The sequence below is a fragment of the Cricetulus griseus genome (assembly GCF_003668045.3).
Source record: "Cricetulus griseus strain 17A/GY chromosome 1 unlocalized genomic scaffold, alternate assembly CriGri-PICRH-1.0 chr1_0, whole genome shotgun sequence".
Taxonomy (NCBI): domain Eukaryota; kingdom Metazoa; phylum Chordata; class Mammalia; order Rodentia; family Cricetidae; genus Cricetulus; species Cricetulus griseus.
In genome coordinates, this window is record NW_023276806.1 from 267885232 (window position 1) to 267902083 (window position 16852).

Genomic DNA, 16852 nt, shown 5'->3' on the forward strand with positions numbered 1-16852 from the left:
TTGGTTGTTCTCTAACACCAGACATCACTTTAAGGGAGGGGAAGAGTGTTCTCTACGTTGCTCCTGGACTTAACAAATCTGTAAGACCTAACAAGACAAGTATCTATAGAGCCCTGTTCATATTTCCATCCTGTCTATGGAAGGAACCCCTCTAGATCAACCTTTAACAACTGGGGGTTACCTTTTCTCAAGATGTCTGTCAACATCCAGTTCAAGGGGCAGCCACCTGTGACCTCTGGAACAAACATAACCTTCTACTAGTTTTATTCTGTGATGCAGGGTCTCACAAGGTAAAGGCCATCCTCAAACTTGCTACATAGCTTAGATAACCTTCAACTCCTGATTCTCCTGTCTCTACCTTCCAAGTTCTGGGACTATAGGCATGCACCAGCATGCTAACCTTGGATTTTACATTTTTAATTAGCCCTTGGATGTTTACTTTCTTTAATTGCCAATTCTACTTGATCAAAAGTAGAATTTAACTGAATACAGATCTGGTCCTATATCTTGGAATTGTCTGTGGCTGCTTTCACCCCATGTGGTAGTCAGTGCTTGGGAGAGATCACAAGGCCAACAGAATGCAAATCACAAGTTTTTACATGTCCCTATTCCAGAGAGACTTAGCTAGAGGTGGCCACTGTGTCTTCAAGAGGCACTTTTAAATGAAAGGCTATAGATTCCTGATAATTCCAATACTGGGAGAAAAAAAAAGGAAGAAACCCTACATCCTGCCAATAGGATCTATCCATCTATGTGCCTTACATGATCAAAAGAAAAATTAAAAATAAAGTAAGATTTTAAAAGTCACTGTCTTCCCACGCAATCATGTAAAATATTAATCTATTCTGTGTCCTGTCATAGTATTGTGACAAACCAGACTCCTTGTACTGGGGCCTGGAATCCACAGGATTTTCTTTGTTCAACATTTGGCCAAAAAATGACATGTTTTTCCTAAAGTAGGAAATAAAATTCCAGCAGTGTTAGCCTCACTGATGTGGCAACTAAGAACTCCAGCAACAGAAAGTTCTCTTTTCTGTGTTTTCTTGCTTATTTCAGATAGAGACTGTGGCTCGGGCATTACTCACAGGAACGCACGGAAAAATCAGCTCACTGAACTTCAAGTGGGCAGACAATTGCCATGGACAAGGGAGCTTTTCAAACAGCACACAAAACTAAACTGCCTGTCTTCAGATTGTCCCACAAGTTTCCTTCCAGAGTGTTCTAGTCTCCTTTATCCATAGAAATAACAGACAAGGTCAAGAATAAAAGCAGACTCCAGAGACCAAGCCTCATAGGAGCCACCTGACAGGAGACTTGAGAGTTCAGAGGACTGGAGATGTCACCTATGGGGATGGTGAGGTCAGAGATGTGGGGAGGCAGGGAGACTGTTTCCAGATGTTTCTGTCTAGTTCTTGGTGTCCTCAGCCTCCCCTGCTTGAAACCTGTTGTTACCCTGCACTGGAAGTGAGCACATGGCAGCTATGTTGGGATCATTTTTCCTAATCTAATAAGGAACTACATTTTCCAGACTTGAATGAGGGACAGCCCTCAGGAAGTCTGGAATATTGTGAACAGTGTGTGGCTCAGAATGATGACACAATCTTGGGGACCTGCTCATGTATAAGTTCTGTTCCTCCCATTAGGGTCAGAGTTTCCTGTCCCCAGCTCCAACAATCCTGCCTCCAGGCTCTGCTACATTTCTCTCTCTCTCTCTCTCTCTCTCTCTCTCTCTCTCTCTCTCTCTCTGTCTCTCTCTCTCTAAAACATTTTTGTTTTTACTCATGTGTCTCTGTGTGGGGATGCATATGTGTGTGCAGAAGAAGAGGAGGCTGGATGCCCTGGAGCTGGAGTTACAGATGCTTGCTTGTGAGCCGCCCTATATGGATGTTGAGAACCAAACTCAGGTCTTCCTGAAGAGCAGCAAATGCTCTCAACCATTGAGCGGTCTCTCCAGCCTCTACCAAAGTCTTCCAGGACCTTGTGTTGCAGGAGAATTCAAACAGGTAGATTCAGCACACCATGTTTCTTCCTGACTATCATAAGCTATCGATACGTGGATGAGCTGACAGATAGAGACAACACAAAAGCACAAATGGCCGGAAGATAACATCAGCAAGATTTCACGTATGTGCCTTGTCAGCAACTGCTCGTGTATTTTCACAGCGAACAAAAATATCAGGAGTGTGTCCCACTGGGTATGAAGGAGGCACACGGCTGTTTATTAGCTTAGACAGAACTGGGAGAGCCAGGGCATTTCTAAACTGCTGGGACCGTGTCCAGATGCAACATCAAGCAGTTTCTCCGTCTTCTCACAGGCATAATTCAGAACCGACTACAAAATGATCACTTCCCCCCTTTCCAAAGGGTCTCCAGTGAACTGATAAGATTCTTAGCTAGCTGTCATTGGCTATGCTTCTGCTGAGGGGCCTAATCAGGGCTGGAGGATTTTGAGGAAGTGATACTCTGTGGCCTTTGATTAGGCCTACCACGGGCTTTAAAAGATGACAAGTGGAACTCACAATGGTGCCTCTTACATCAACACGTGACTCCAGGAGACCGTCCTGAAACATACATCACCACACATCTCCAAAGATGGTCAGGAAGGCTGCAGAGACGTGCACCAGGTAGCCTTGTCCACACTCTGACTGCTAACACTGCCCTATAGTTACAGGAAAGGAAAACCCACTGAGGGTTCAATACCCATGTCTCTTAAAACTTTCTCTGCACTTCCAGCATCAGAGAGGAAGAAAGATGGGAGGACAGGAGAGGGCATGAAAGCAGAAGACAAAGGCAGGAAAGACACCCCACAACTCTATTCTAAAAACAATTCATCATCAAAGTCTGTAAGCATAGACGATTTTTCCAAATTTTTGCTTATTTATTTCTTAAAACAAACCAAAAAAACAGATGCCACTCATTTCTATGTAGCAGCAAAAGACTACAATTAAGCCAAAGCTGTGACCTTGAAGCCCAGTGTGACCTCTCTCCTCCGCTCAGTTCTCCAGGCTGTCCTTGGAGATAGTGACATCACAGCCTCCCTATTCATCTTCACAAAGAGGTCTGATTGGTCACCTGTGTCCTCCTCAGAGGCAGGTCAGATGGGATGGGCTAAGGTTAAGTTGGGAAGGTTACTCAGGCAACTATGTCCCATGAACCTTGGTACCTCTTTCACTCATTAGGATACATTAGAGATGTCTGTTAAAGTCAGCAGAGGAGGGCAGAGTGTCTCCTGCTGGGCAATGGCCCATGGCGGGTAACATCATCAAAGCTTCATCAGGGTCAAAGCTACACTTGGAGACATGCCTCAAGAGACTGGAGGTTCTGAGTCACAGTTACAGGAAGCCAGTGACTTCAGAGCAAACCTGAATCACAGGAAAAGGAGTAAGCATGACCAGTGTAATGGCCATAGGCCTTTGGTCATGAAAAACTAATGGGATGAAAAACTAATGAACCTCCTGTTAGTTGGGTGGACAACTGTTTGTGTGGAGTAAGGTGTAAGGGATGACTTGACTTCATCAGCGTGTCTTCATTGCAGGGGAGGAGGAGGCGAGCAGGAGGATAGCCTGCTCTGCCATGCTGAGCTTATCGCTACCTGCTTCCAGGCCCATTCATTTCCTCCTGAACACTGCCATCCATCACTACACTTCCCTCAGTCTTCAGGTTGTCCTTTTCTAACCTTGAGTCTTTCCCCAAGGCCCAGCACTTCCAGAAACTGTCCTTTCTCCCAGCTCAGAACCAGCCTCCTGGTGCGTTTGCTCTTTACAGGAAGGATCCAGCGAAGAGAAAGAAGTCTCAAATGAAACCAAAGAATAAATGATGTTAACAGGTGACACTGTTATAAGTCATCTTTGATTAGAGCCTCTCAGATGTCTCTCTCTCTCTCTCTCTCTCTCTCTCTCTCTCTCTCTTCTCTCTCTGTGTGTGTGTGTGTGTGTGGTGTGTGTGTGTGTGTGTATGTGTGTGTGTGTGTGTGTGTGTGTGTGTGTAATTGAGGGAGGGAAGGAGGGAGAAGGAAGAAAAGGAGGAAGGGGGAAGAGGGACAAAGAGAGGGAGAGAGAGGCTAGAACTTCTAGCAGGATTTGCTCCTTCAGCCTTCTGACTTTGTTTCCCCTTTTGCAGTAGCTCTTTATCTGGGGTGATACTTGTTTCAGTTGCTCTAGTTCTACTTGCCTGCTCTAGAATGAATTCTCTTGTCAGCTTCCTGTTAGTCATGGGAGCATCCCTTGTACCTAAAACAGTGATCAATACTTTGTATTTTTTTTAGAGTGACTGAATAAATGATACTATAGCAGATTCTAATTAGGATGCTTTGAGAGAACCCCCAACTTTAAATGACATACCTTCCATCAGTTTTTACCTACCTAGCATGTTCAATATATATGAAATTGTACAATATTGGTAACATTAACTGGTTACTGGTAATGATAAGCATGTTGCATTCTTTTCTCTAGTTTTTATAACACTATAAGAATTTGCTGTCATTCATTCTACAAGAAAACTGCCCAAAGTCTTGTTACTATTCCATTGTTATCCTAAGTGAACCTAGAAAACATGAACCCTAACAGGAGATGACCAAATTTTCCCTCAAAGTGGTGCTCTTTCAATTGTATTATGTAAATAGAGCTAGGTCTGGCCTGGGCAGGAAATGCAGATGGAGCACACACCTGAGACTATGCATCCTAGAGTAAGCCATTAGTCATTGGAAAAAGAAAAAAACATATTCCTATGGAACCATCACATGGCTACAAAAACATATAAGATCCTTGGGATTGAAAACCTGAGCCCTCCTCTTGAGGGCCTGAGAACATTTTATATAGAAGTATAGACCTGCCGACTGAAGGAACAGGCAGTGTCTGAGCTGACCAAGGTCCACCTGCACAAGGTGACAGGTACAAGAAGGTAGATCTCCCAATAGTCCAGGAGGAGTATAATATCCCTCTCCATTAAAAATATGGAAAGTGTTGCTAACTCATTAGAAAGCTGCCAGTGTTCTTGGAAGAGCAGGCCTGAAGGGAATACAGCTTCCAATCAGAGACCAGGGTCAAAACCAACATGACTTTCAATCTAAAGGTCTTGGGTTAGACTTTCCTTGCTACAGTTACAGATGCAAGGACAGTGACAGAATCTATCTTAAAGAAATTTTGAATTAGGGAAGAGCTTCCTGGTTAACAACATTCATTTTCTACCCTCCCCTTACTTCCTTTCATGGCCTGCCACTGTACAGTATTCTAGTGGATTAGGGGAAGATTTCAGAATCCCTCAGGACGGGGTCAGGGCATGGGGTACAAGGCGAGTGCACACACAAAACTTAATAGCAGTGATGGGGTATTTTATTTATCATCATCATCATCAATCATCACTGTCTTAGTTAGGTTTTCTTTCGCTGTGAAGAGACACACAGCAACTCTTAGAAAGAAGGAAAACATTTAATTGGGTCTGGCTTACAGTTTTAGAGGTTTAGTCTACTATCCTCATGGTGGGATATGGTGGTGTGGAGGCCGAGGTGATGTTGGAGAAGGAGCTGAGAGTTCTACATCTTGATCCACAGGCAGCAGAAGGAAAAACTGTGTCTCACTGGCCAGACTTGAACTTTTAAGACCTCAGAATCCACCCCCACAGTTACACACTTCCTCCAACAGGCCACACCTACTCCAACAAGGCTACCGTTCCAATAGTGCCACTCCCTATGGGCAAGCAATCAAACACATGAGTCTATAGGGACTATACCTATTCAAACCACCACAGGGCCTTACCATGTAGCTCTGGTTATCCTGAAACTCCCTAAGTAGACCAATATAACCTTGAACTGACAGAAATTCTCCTGCTGGCATTATAGGCATGTACCACCATGCTCACTCTTGAGGTTTTTCTTTTCTTTTTTTTTTTTGTCTGATACACAGAATTGACTTCCATTTGGGCCGCCACCCCACAAACAAACACTATTTGTGCTCTGTTTATTATACAGATTTAGAATGGCCCAAGGACAAGGTCCCATTCCATCCATGTCCTCATGCTAAACTTTGCTGAATGCTTAACACATGTCATTCATGGTGCAAAGTCAGCATGCTATCCTACCTTTCTTTAGCCAACACCTCACTATGGCACCCATCACCTTCCACCATATGGCATAACTCACATGTTGTGCACAATGTTTTTCAATAAACAAATAGAGTACTGCCATTTATAGCTCACACAGTACTGCCTTTCTAGCAAGAACCTCATTTGCGCCTTGGATGTCTCCCTGAAAGCCGTTTGTTGAAGACTTGGTTAGCCTGCGTACTGTAGTGAAGTGATGGAGGTCAGACATAAAGGAAGCAGACTAAGGCATTGATGATGTGGCCTTGAAGGGATGGTTGGGACCCCAAACTCCTCCTTTCTTCCTTTGCTTCCTCACCACTCAGGGGCGAATGGACACCCTCCACCATGCCAGGAGGCTCTGCCCCACTGAGAAGCCACAAGAGCGTAGGCTGTAACTCTGCCATGAACAAAATTGAACCATTCCTTCATCTCCTTTGTCTGCCTCAGGTATGTTGTCGTAGTGTCAGAAAGCTGATATAAAATAGGTTTTATAACTCCATGTGTCACATGAGTAAAGTGAAACCAGGAAAACTGTATGAAACACATCACCAGCCACACGGCAACTCAAAGCCATAGAACAACACGCAAATGCTTCTTCCATGTGCTGTTGACAGGAATATTTGTACCCACTTCACACTTTTAGATACTATTTTTTTCATGTTATGTACCAAACACCCATTTTTTAAAAGCATTCACAAAACACCTTTCTTTAAGTTCACATCATATTTTTTTTTCTTAGATTACAGGCTCTGCAGTATTTCTTTATGGATGTTTGACAGTTTAAGATGTGCACTGCCTAGGTCTGACCCTCTGTCCAACAGTTGGGAACGAGACTGACTTTGTTTCCTGAGTTTAAAATGACACAGCTTGGAGTCACTTTGAGCAAAATAACACACAATCTGACTCAAAGAAAAACACTCTAAAATATACCTGAGTGCAACATCACCACATCTTCATGTATCTCTGAACTCAGAACATGGAATGCAAATCACTATGTTTGTGCATGGCAGCATGAGAGACAGAAGCGGGGTTCACCACTCCAAAAATTAAAACCTGAAACTCTAGAACATTAAGGCCACTCTTTCCAGCAGTATCCTCTTTCAAAACTCTTCTTCAAATGCTAATTCCGATCAGATATTTACGTACACAGTTTTGAAAATTACCAACTACCAGGATAGGTTAGAAAAAACAATGCCCATCAGTCTAAGAGACTCTAATAGTGACTGCTTCCAGGACCTTAAGGTCACATGATTCTGGGTAGGAAGCCATGTGAATGATGTCACTGTATACTGAAGAACATTTCACTGATCAGCAGCCTGGCCCCAGGGTCCCATGTGTGTGGTAATCAGGGCTCTCTCTGTGTTCATGGGACAGGTAGGTTAGGGAGCTGGCATTCTTAATGCAAATGATTGCCAGTGGCTGCAGATTGTTACCGGACTGTGTGGTCCACTCTTTTCTTTCACAGAATCTTACAATGGGCAGATGTCTTCAAGGTGGCTGTTGTGGTTTCTAGAGCTCTGTCCCTTTATTTGACCATTGAAGACTTTAAGCACCTCACACACTGTTCTAACTGGCAGGCATTTGCAAGGATGTGGGCCTAGTTTCTGAGGCCATCTTGCTTTGTTTACTTTATTTGACCATGAGGACACTATCATCACTCCTGTCTAGGACGCGAGCATTCTGAGTGTGTTGTCATGTTCCTATAACGGATGGGCAAACCTGAGTTCAGAGAGCATGAGGCCTTCCCCAATCAGTGGATGGATGAGAACAACAAAGATGCTTGATCTGGGAAAAAGTTCTCTGTGCTCTCTGTCATTTTACATACCGCTCCATCAGCCCTAACATTTTCATTAACCAGGTATTTATTTGTGACCCCATATAGCTCTTTCAGTGAATGTTCCCCCAGAGCTTACTGCATATATGTAGAGTGCATCTTGTAAGGGTAAGCTTGTTGATAGGCAAATTTTCCTGCGCCCTCTTCTGCTCTCTTCTCCTTCCTAGAAGTATACACAGTAGGAGCTTCATAAATAGCCGGTGCATTCTGGAAGGAGCCTCTGCCCAGCAGCCCCTCATCCCAGATGGATGGTTTTGCCAAGTAAAGCAGAACCCCTAGGCTGCTTTGTCCACTGTACCCCGATTTTCTTTTAGTTTATCCCTTGTCCCAGCACAACAGAAGGCATTTAAACCTAAGTGGACTGATCGCCCACACGCTCCCATGTATTGGAATGGGAAGACAGAGGTGGGTGGATACTTTGGGTGTGTGGTTTGACTTCATCTCCTTCAGTAGAAATGCCCAGAGACCATCTGTAAAGGTTTTCTTCCAAGACACATACATTCGAATCGCTTCTGAATGCTCGCCCACACATCCTTTCTCCCCCTTTCTGTCCTAGTGGGAAGATTAGATATCGCTGTGGCTTGGAGAAGACAGATGAACAATTTTAGCCAGTGGGTCGTCGTAGCTGAAAGCTGCCATTTCCAGGGTAGAAGCAATTACTTGCTGGTGTGCAACCCTGCAGGTGTGCCCAACTGGTGGCCCTGGGTTACATGTGGCTTTATGCAGCTGAGGAGAGCTATGCATGTAAACCAACATAAAATCCTAAGTTACTAAAAGCATTCAGTTTCGTTTCCTAACTCAGCTGCCGTTCTTGAGTTTGAATGTTTTAGGCGACACCTGTGGAGTCACAATGTCAGAAGGGGGTGCACGCCTACAAGTCAAGGGCTTTCGTGTCCTGCTCAGTGGCCACAGCATTAAGAATAGGGACCAAACTATAACTAGTGTCTTTTCATGCACTCAGCCTCTGACAAACATACAAACAATATACACATTTACACTTTGGGCTGCTTCCCAAACCTGGTTTTCCTGTTTGCTCTTAGAAACTTCCTGCTGTGTCTTTTAGTTAGTTTGCTTAAGAAAATTAAAGTTGGTGTGACCTTGGGACACAAAAGACCAGGTGTAAATTTCCAAATAACTATCTTAAAATGTTGCTGGCAGAACCCTGTACTTTTTAACATGCATTTTTTTTTTCTGTTGTGCCGTGATACAAGTTTCTATTCTCAAGTTTATCCCCCTTTCTATATCCAAGTGTTCAGAATTTCAGACATACCCACTCTGGATTCAAGTGTCTCCTACATCCCCTCCTTTAGGTCATATACCAGTTTGCCTGAGAAGTGTTCTCTCATCATCACACCAGCAGTGCCAGGCTGTCACACAGCCGCATTTCCTCCACAGGCTATCCTACTGGTGTAGTTCAGCTATTTGGGATGCTAGGTAGATATGGACTGTGGACCTCTTCTCCTTTTAGAGAGTAGCCTCACAAGGCAGGGAACATGGTCATTAACCAGATGTACATTTATTTTTATCTGAGCATACAGCTCCAGAGTCCAAAATTCATGGGGCGGGGTGGGCAATGGAGAGTAGTGGGCGGATCTATTCAATGGCAGTGCTGATAGAATGAGGTGTCAATTGTGATCACTCTGCCTTCTATGTCTATCCTTCGGAAGGTTCTATGTAGGGAGCCGTCCCTGCATTCTCCATTACAAGATGGCGCCTGCATCCGGCAGGCACCGAATGTAAACAAGATTATTGTGCAGGCGCTGGGTAATTTTCCATTCCTTGATCTCTGCCTATTCCGTGGCGTCATATGGCCAGATGAGCTGCAGCCAATCATGGGATGACACGTCCGAGGCGGCGGTTGCCAGCCTTTATTAGGGGACGGGATTTTTGGCTCAGTGTCTCCGCTCTGGTAAGCTTATGCTCTCCTCTCAAGACGCATTAAAGCTTTCCTGCAGAAGGATCCGAGTGTCCCGTGTATGATTTCTTGCTGGCGAAGAATACAGAGCGGGCGCGGGACATATGGTGCCGAAACCCGGGAACATGTAAACATTTCCAGCACCTCGGAGACCCCTCTAACGAGGCGGATTCAGAACTGCAGGGTGGTAAATTCGGAGAGGTATGATTTTTCTGGACTTTGGCTTGGGAATGTTGCTATTGTGGGAGGTTAATATAGAGGCTTCTATGCTTTTACTAGGAGCTATTTTGACTTTTCTCACTGTTGTAGCAATCTTAAAGAAGTCCAGAATTACATATCAAAAACCGAATATGGTGAGAGATGGGGCGCGCCTAACATTAAAATATAAGAAAAAAGGACCTCCCGGGATGTCTAGTGACAAGGGAGTAAATAATTTGTTAACAGAAAAAACAACAAATAAGAAAAAAGGACCTCCTGAAATGTCTACTGACAAGGGAATAAATAATTTGTTAGATGATTCTGTAAATAAGTTTAAAGCTTTAAATCTTGATAGCTCTAATGACTCTAAAAACTCAAGAGATAAAGTTTTAGAGGAAACAGCTCAGCTAGATAAAAAAGAAACAAAAATGGAGGGAGAAAAAATAGGAGATAACCGGTCACACCCCGGTAAATTTAAGAGAAATAAAGACTTAAAACCTAGCCTCTTCCCTGCAACGAAACTGGAAGCCTTGGAGCTGAGCAGCTCAGACTCTGAGATTTTAGACTCTAGCAAGGAAACAGAGCTAGAGAAAGAAACAGCACGATACCACCCCGATAGATATCGGCTGCCAAAAATGCCAGCGGGTGTGCTTCCATCAGCACCCCCACTATTTGGTACCGACTCCTTTTTACCATCAAAGGAGCGGAAAAAATTACAGATGGCTTTCCCAGTCTTTGATAGGGGAAAAGGCCATACATGTTATTCAACACTGCTTGGAGGCCTGGGATGCCTGGAAAAAGCCTCATATCCTAAAGTTGCTCAAGTAATTTATGTATACTTGTTTTAAAATGTTCTATTTCCTGGTATGGCCATTTTGTAGCTGGTCACATGACTGACGGTAGCCATTTTGCTAAAGTTAAAAAAAGGATACTTAGACCGCCATCTTAACTAAAGGTTGACTGCATGGAAATTAGAGGTACCATCTTAGAAACAAGTTTTTCAGTTAAGATTTAAAATGTTAATGCTTCTATATATTACAGAAAGACCTTAAGGAAATTTAAATTTCTTTTTAAAACCAGTTTTTCAAATGTTTGATTTTATTAATGTTTGTACTTAAAGAGCTTCAATTTAAAATTTTCTTAAGCAAAGCCTGACAATGTAAAGTTCTTGTTTTTATAAAAGATGCTAATCTATTATGTTGGTAGCACACACCTTTAAGCTCAGGGTGTTGATGACACACGCCTTTAAGTTTAGGGCGTTGGCGGCATACGCCTTTAATCCCAGCACTAGGGAATAAGAGACAGATGGATCTTTATGAGTTCAAGGCCTGCCTGGTCTGACAGATCAAATTCAAGGACAGGCTCCAAAGTCACAAAAAAAAAACCCTGCCTCAGAAAGAAGTTAAGCTACTATTTAAGGAAGTTCAGCTATATTATAGAAATAAGACTTTACCTAGCCACCTGTGTGCTTCTTAAAAACAGATAATGGGCCGGCTTATACCTCTCAAAAGTTCCAACACTTCTACAGACAGATGGAAATTACCCATCTAACTGGCCTACCTTATACAAGGCATCGTGGAACGTGCCCATCACACACTTAAGTCTTATTTAATCAAACAAAAGGAGGGAATGGGAGCATCCTTACCCTCGGTGCCAAGAGTTACAATATCCATGGCACTCTTTACCCTTAATTTTCTAAACACCGACGCTCAGGGCCATACTACGGCCAAGCGTCATACCTCAGAACCTAAAAGGCCAAAGGAAATGGTAAAATGGAAAGATGTCTTAACTGGTCTTTGGAGAGGCCCAGATCCTATTCTCATAAGATCCAGGGGAGCTATATGTGTTTTTCCACAGGATGAAGAGAATCCCCTGTGGATCCCGGAAAGACTCACACGAAGAGACCCTTCGGACCCTCAAAAGTCAAAACTCCACCCTCTCCCCGGGAGTTGAGAGCCACTATTATCCAGATTAACTCCTGTCCTTGACGGAGAGACTGTCATCATAGATGCTTCAGCTGTCTCCTATTTTAAGGAAATGGGTAGAGGTGGGATTGTTTGGTGCAGCCGTTTGCTGCGGATTGATGTTGCTTCTCTGGCTGGTCTGTAAGCTCAGGGCTCAAACTAAGAGAGAACAAGGTGGTTATCGCCCAAGCGCTTGTAAGCTTTGGAACAAGGAAGCAATAGGCCGCCGGCCAGACAGCTCTTGCACACCCGGAGCCTAGGCTCATTGCACAGGGTAGAGTGTCTGGCTTGAGCAGCCCATGAGGGATGCTGAGCATAGGCATCGCACAGAGTTGCCTATTATGCAGGCTTCTCTGGGAGGTATGTTGACCTGCATAAGGGTTACCTGCCTTGAGAATTTCCCTTTCCCAGAAAAACGGCAGAGGACAGGTCGAGAGCGCTTCGGGTCAAGCTAACAGCCTAGTCACGACTCTCGTACACAGTCTTATTGTTTGATTTGGGAAGGTTAAACCTCTGCCTCTATCCCTCAACATATGGGTGACCTATTTGCTTGTAAAAATATAAAGCCTTATCATTAATTAATAAAAAGGGGGATCTGTAGGGAGCCGTCCCTGCATTCTCCATTACAATGATGGTGCCTGCAGGCACTGAATGTAAATTATTGCGCAGGTGCTGGGTAATTTTCCATTTCCTTGATCTCTGCCTATTCCGTGGCGTCATATGGCCAGATGAGCTGCAGCCAATCATGGGATGACACGTCCGAGGCGGCGGTTGCCAGCCTTTATTAGGGGACGGGATTCTTGGCTCAGTGTCTCCGCTCTGGTAAGCTTATGCTCTCCTCTCAAGACGCATTAAAGCTTTCCTGCAGAAGGATCCGAGTGTCCCGTGTATGATTTCTTGCTGGCGAGAAATACAGAGCGCGCGGGACAGTTCTAGAATTGCCAAAACTCAGACCATATCACGGGAGGAGTCAAATTAAATTTTCTGCTTTGTTAATACAGAAAAAGCTTCGATTTTGTTTCTTTTCTAAGTAGACGGATACAATACGTATTAGTGTGTAAATTTAGAACAAAATGATGTTGCTAAACACTGCCTTATGCAAGCTTTCTACCCTTCTGCACCAACTCCCACATTCTACTAATCTTTCCTTTTCCTTACACCAAAGCAAAATAGTCCATAACAATGACATCATCTTCTAGATCCAAAGTATCTCATTATCCCCTTTGATGACCTGTGAAGAATGAGGATGGGCGTATGGGGCAGTGCTGTAGGGATGGTTGAACCTCCCCCAAAAGTTCAAGTGTTGTGGGGCCTGAACTGATAGAGTCAGTTGGCTCCTCCACAACCTCTTAGCATCACAAGATAAAATTAAGAGACACACTGAGCTCTCTAGTCCCTAACTGAAGGATCATGAGAATCAGCCAGACAGATGAAAACCCATCAGTTTTGTAGAAGCAGGCCTTGAGGGTTCTGACTTCCTGGGCCTATTGACATATATTTTAAGGCATTTGTTGTTTGATCAATACAGAGCCTCACATTATAGCCCAAGCTAACATCCAACTCAATAAGTAGTCCATGCTGGTCTCAAACCCATGCAGATCCTACTGTCTTTGCATCCTGATGGCTGGGGTGACAGGTGTGAACCACCATGCTTAACTGTTGACCCAGCCTGGGTTGTCTTTCTAGTCTTCATTCAGATGAAGATTATCCTAGAATTCATGATCTCTCCTCCCCAGTCTTCCCATGTGTTCACAATCACCCTTGACTTACTTTAGGCATTTTTTCAGGCAATCTGGAGTCTTAGCCAGGTTGTCAAGTTACCACTATAGACCTTAATTTTCAGAAAGGCATATGTAATCTGTGAGTTGATGAATTTGGCTACTTTTCAAACACAAGGGGTTAATTTCCTCCCAGTTTTGTTTCCTGTTGCTGTAACAAATTATCCTGACAAAAGCAACTTAGGGGGAGAGAAAGGTTTTATCCAGCTCACAATTCCAGGATCACAGTCTTTGTGGAGAGGTCAAAGAAGCAGGAACTTAGAGAAACAGCTAGTCACACCATCAAGAGAAGCAGCTAGTCACACCATCAAGAGAAGCAGCTGGTTACACCACCAAGCGCAGAGACAAAATGCCTACATGCACACTTAGAGGTCACCTTACTTTCTCCTATATACCCAGTCCAGAATCTCAAGCTCAGGGACCCTACCCATAGTGGACAGATCAGCCCACATCACTTAAAATAACCAAGATAATGGCACACAGGCCAATCTTCTCTAGATACCCCCACCTCTCATTGAGATGCTCCTATCAGGGGATTCTAGAAAGTGTCAAGTTGGCAAATCTAAACAGAAATCACCAATCTAACTCTTCACTTAATCTTTCCTGTGGAGGAATCTTTCTTAAAGGGACGGAAGAATCATCTTCAAATATGTCTTGTTCTATTTATTTAAATTTAAGGCAGAGTCACCTAAAGGCACAAGGACTTAGAACCTATTAGTGGTGACTGTCCCTAGAGGGTACTGAAAAACTAAGCTAATACAACCAGAACAGAGAACTTCACTGTGTTGTCTATCAAGTCTACAGAGATTCATGGGGTTGAATGTGTGTGCTCCTGTGTGTGCATTTGTACACTATGTGCCTGCAATGTCTATGCAGGCCAAAAGAGGGCATCAGATTCCCTAGAACTGGAGTTACAGATGGTTGTGAGCTTTCACATGGGTACTGGGACCCAATCCAGGGTCTCGTGTAAGAGCACCAAGCGCTGTTAGCCACTGAACCATTTCTTCAGCCCCTTATCTTTTTACAGTGATGTTGATATTAGATGACAAATCAAAGATGAAGTTACAGGTGTTGTTGCTAAAGAAATATTGAATGTGAACAAAGATTTACCAAAGAATGCTCACTGCCTGTTTGTTTTGAAGAACAATTTGAGCCAACACTAGCAGAAGAGAGGATAAAAGCAACTCTGGCCCTAAGGTAGAATTCCCTGCAGGCATTATGTCAATATTTATTAAAAAACTGCCTGGTCTCACAAAACACTTAAATGCAATGTTAAGTAAACAAAAAGATCTGAATTAATATTATAAATCTGTATGTCCAAGTATTATGCACAGAAAACAAAAGATTAACACAGTACAGCAAATGAAACTCTGTGTCTCTGCCTCTCTGGCCACCAGATCATGCATATGGTCCGTGTGTGTGTGTGTGTGTGTGTGTGGATGTGTGTGTGTGTGTGTGTGTGTGTTCACTTGAGCACCTGCTGGTGTGTGGAAGCCAGAGGTTGATAACAGCTGTCTTTCTCTATCACTGTCCATTTTAGCTTTTGAGCCACTTTCTCTCACTGAACCCAGAACTTACTGATTTAGCAGGACTAGCTGGCCTGCAAGCCCCAACGATCTGCCAGCTCTGCCTCCCCAGGTCTAGGGTGTACAACAAAATGCCCAGTGTGTACATGTTGGGGTGGGGATCCAAGCTCAGCCTCATGCTTGTGTAGCAAGCACTTGCCTGCATGAGCCATCTTTCCAGCCCCAGATGACTTAATTTACTTTTAAATTTCCTCAATGAGATCAACAAGCTTTCCAACATTTTTTAGAAGTTAGGAAATAATGAGGAAGAAAACACTACAAAATTAAGCCACATTCGTTAAAAATCACAAAGACCTAAAGCACGGCTTTGGTAGCTAATATGCCCATCGCTCGCCAACATTGCATGTGTATTAGAATCTACTCTCTGCCCCTCCCTCCTCACTGCAAACACAACAGATCAGCCCACCCCCCTCCACACATTACCCTCTCCTCCTGCTAAAGTCTTGCAACAAACTAAGCTGACTTTCCAGATTTAAAAGTATAAAGAGCTCATATTTCAAACTAAGACACACAATTGGCACCAAGTAGTAGTGAGTTAGGACTGGGGACCTAGCTTCATTCCTAAAGAACATCAGTTATCATTTACTGCCCCAGAGAAACCATTTGGAAGTTCAAACCCACAGTTTTCCCCTTCCTTTCTGGCAGGGAGGGTCACTACTTTTTTTCCTCTCATTTTAAACCACAGATTTAGTATCTCCTTCGTGTGTGTGTGTGTGTGTGTGTGTGTGTGTGTGTGTGTGTAGGAGGGGGCGAAGCTCACATTTGCATATGTGCGCCCCTGCACATGGAGACCAGAGGTCCTCGAGGAGGCTAGGTTGACTAGTCAGCCCAAAGGATCCATACCTCTCTCACCTCTTAGTAACCCTTCAGCAACTCACAGCATCAGGAAATGTACCCATGTGGGGAACTCAATTTCTTTTTGTTCCACTTTAAGCCTGTTTTGCATTGTGCTGAGCTCAGCACACAGGAACATCAGTGAGTTACCATTCTCCTCCTGATTAAAACCAATTAAGACATTCCCTATCACCAGTACACATAAACGAGCCCATTTCCTTAATGTTCTGTTTTTAAATTGAGAAGAGTAGAAAGAAGCCATTCCGGGCTTTATTCAGAGTGGTATTTCCTATTGAAAACATATGTGGCTTATTTATATGTAAAATATTTGAATCCAATATATAGAGGAAAAAATGGGACCAGACGTTCAAGTTCACGCTCATCCAATGCAGTGTGAGCTTGGCCAGGGCTGAGCTCGGAGGTGTTGTCTCCCTTGGTCTCATGTCAGCACCAATCACAGAGCTTTTCCTTTTCAATATTTCTTAATCTCTGGTAATTGCAACCCTTTGAAGTCACCTCACAGTTGGCCCAGTTTGGGGACACATGGAGGGGACAGCAGGGGCTGCTTCTGCATAGCAACTGTCAGTATTACTACACATTTTACTTGGCAGTAGCTACTGAAAGAGACAAAATGGAACAAAGACAGACGTGCAGGGAAGGCCAAC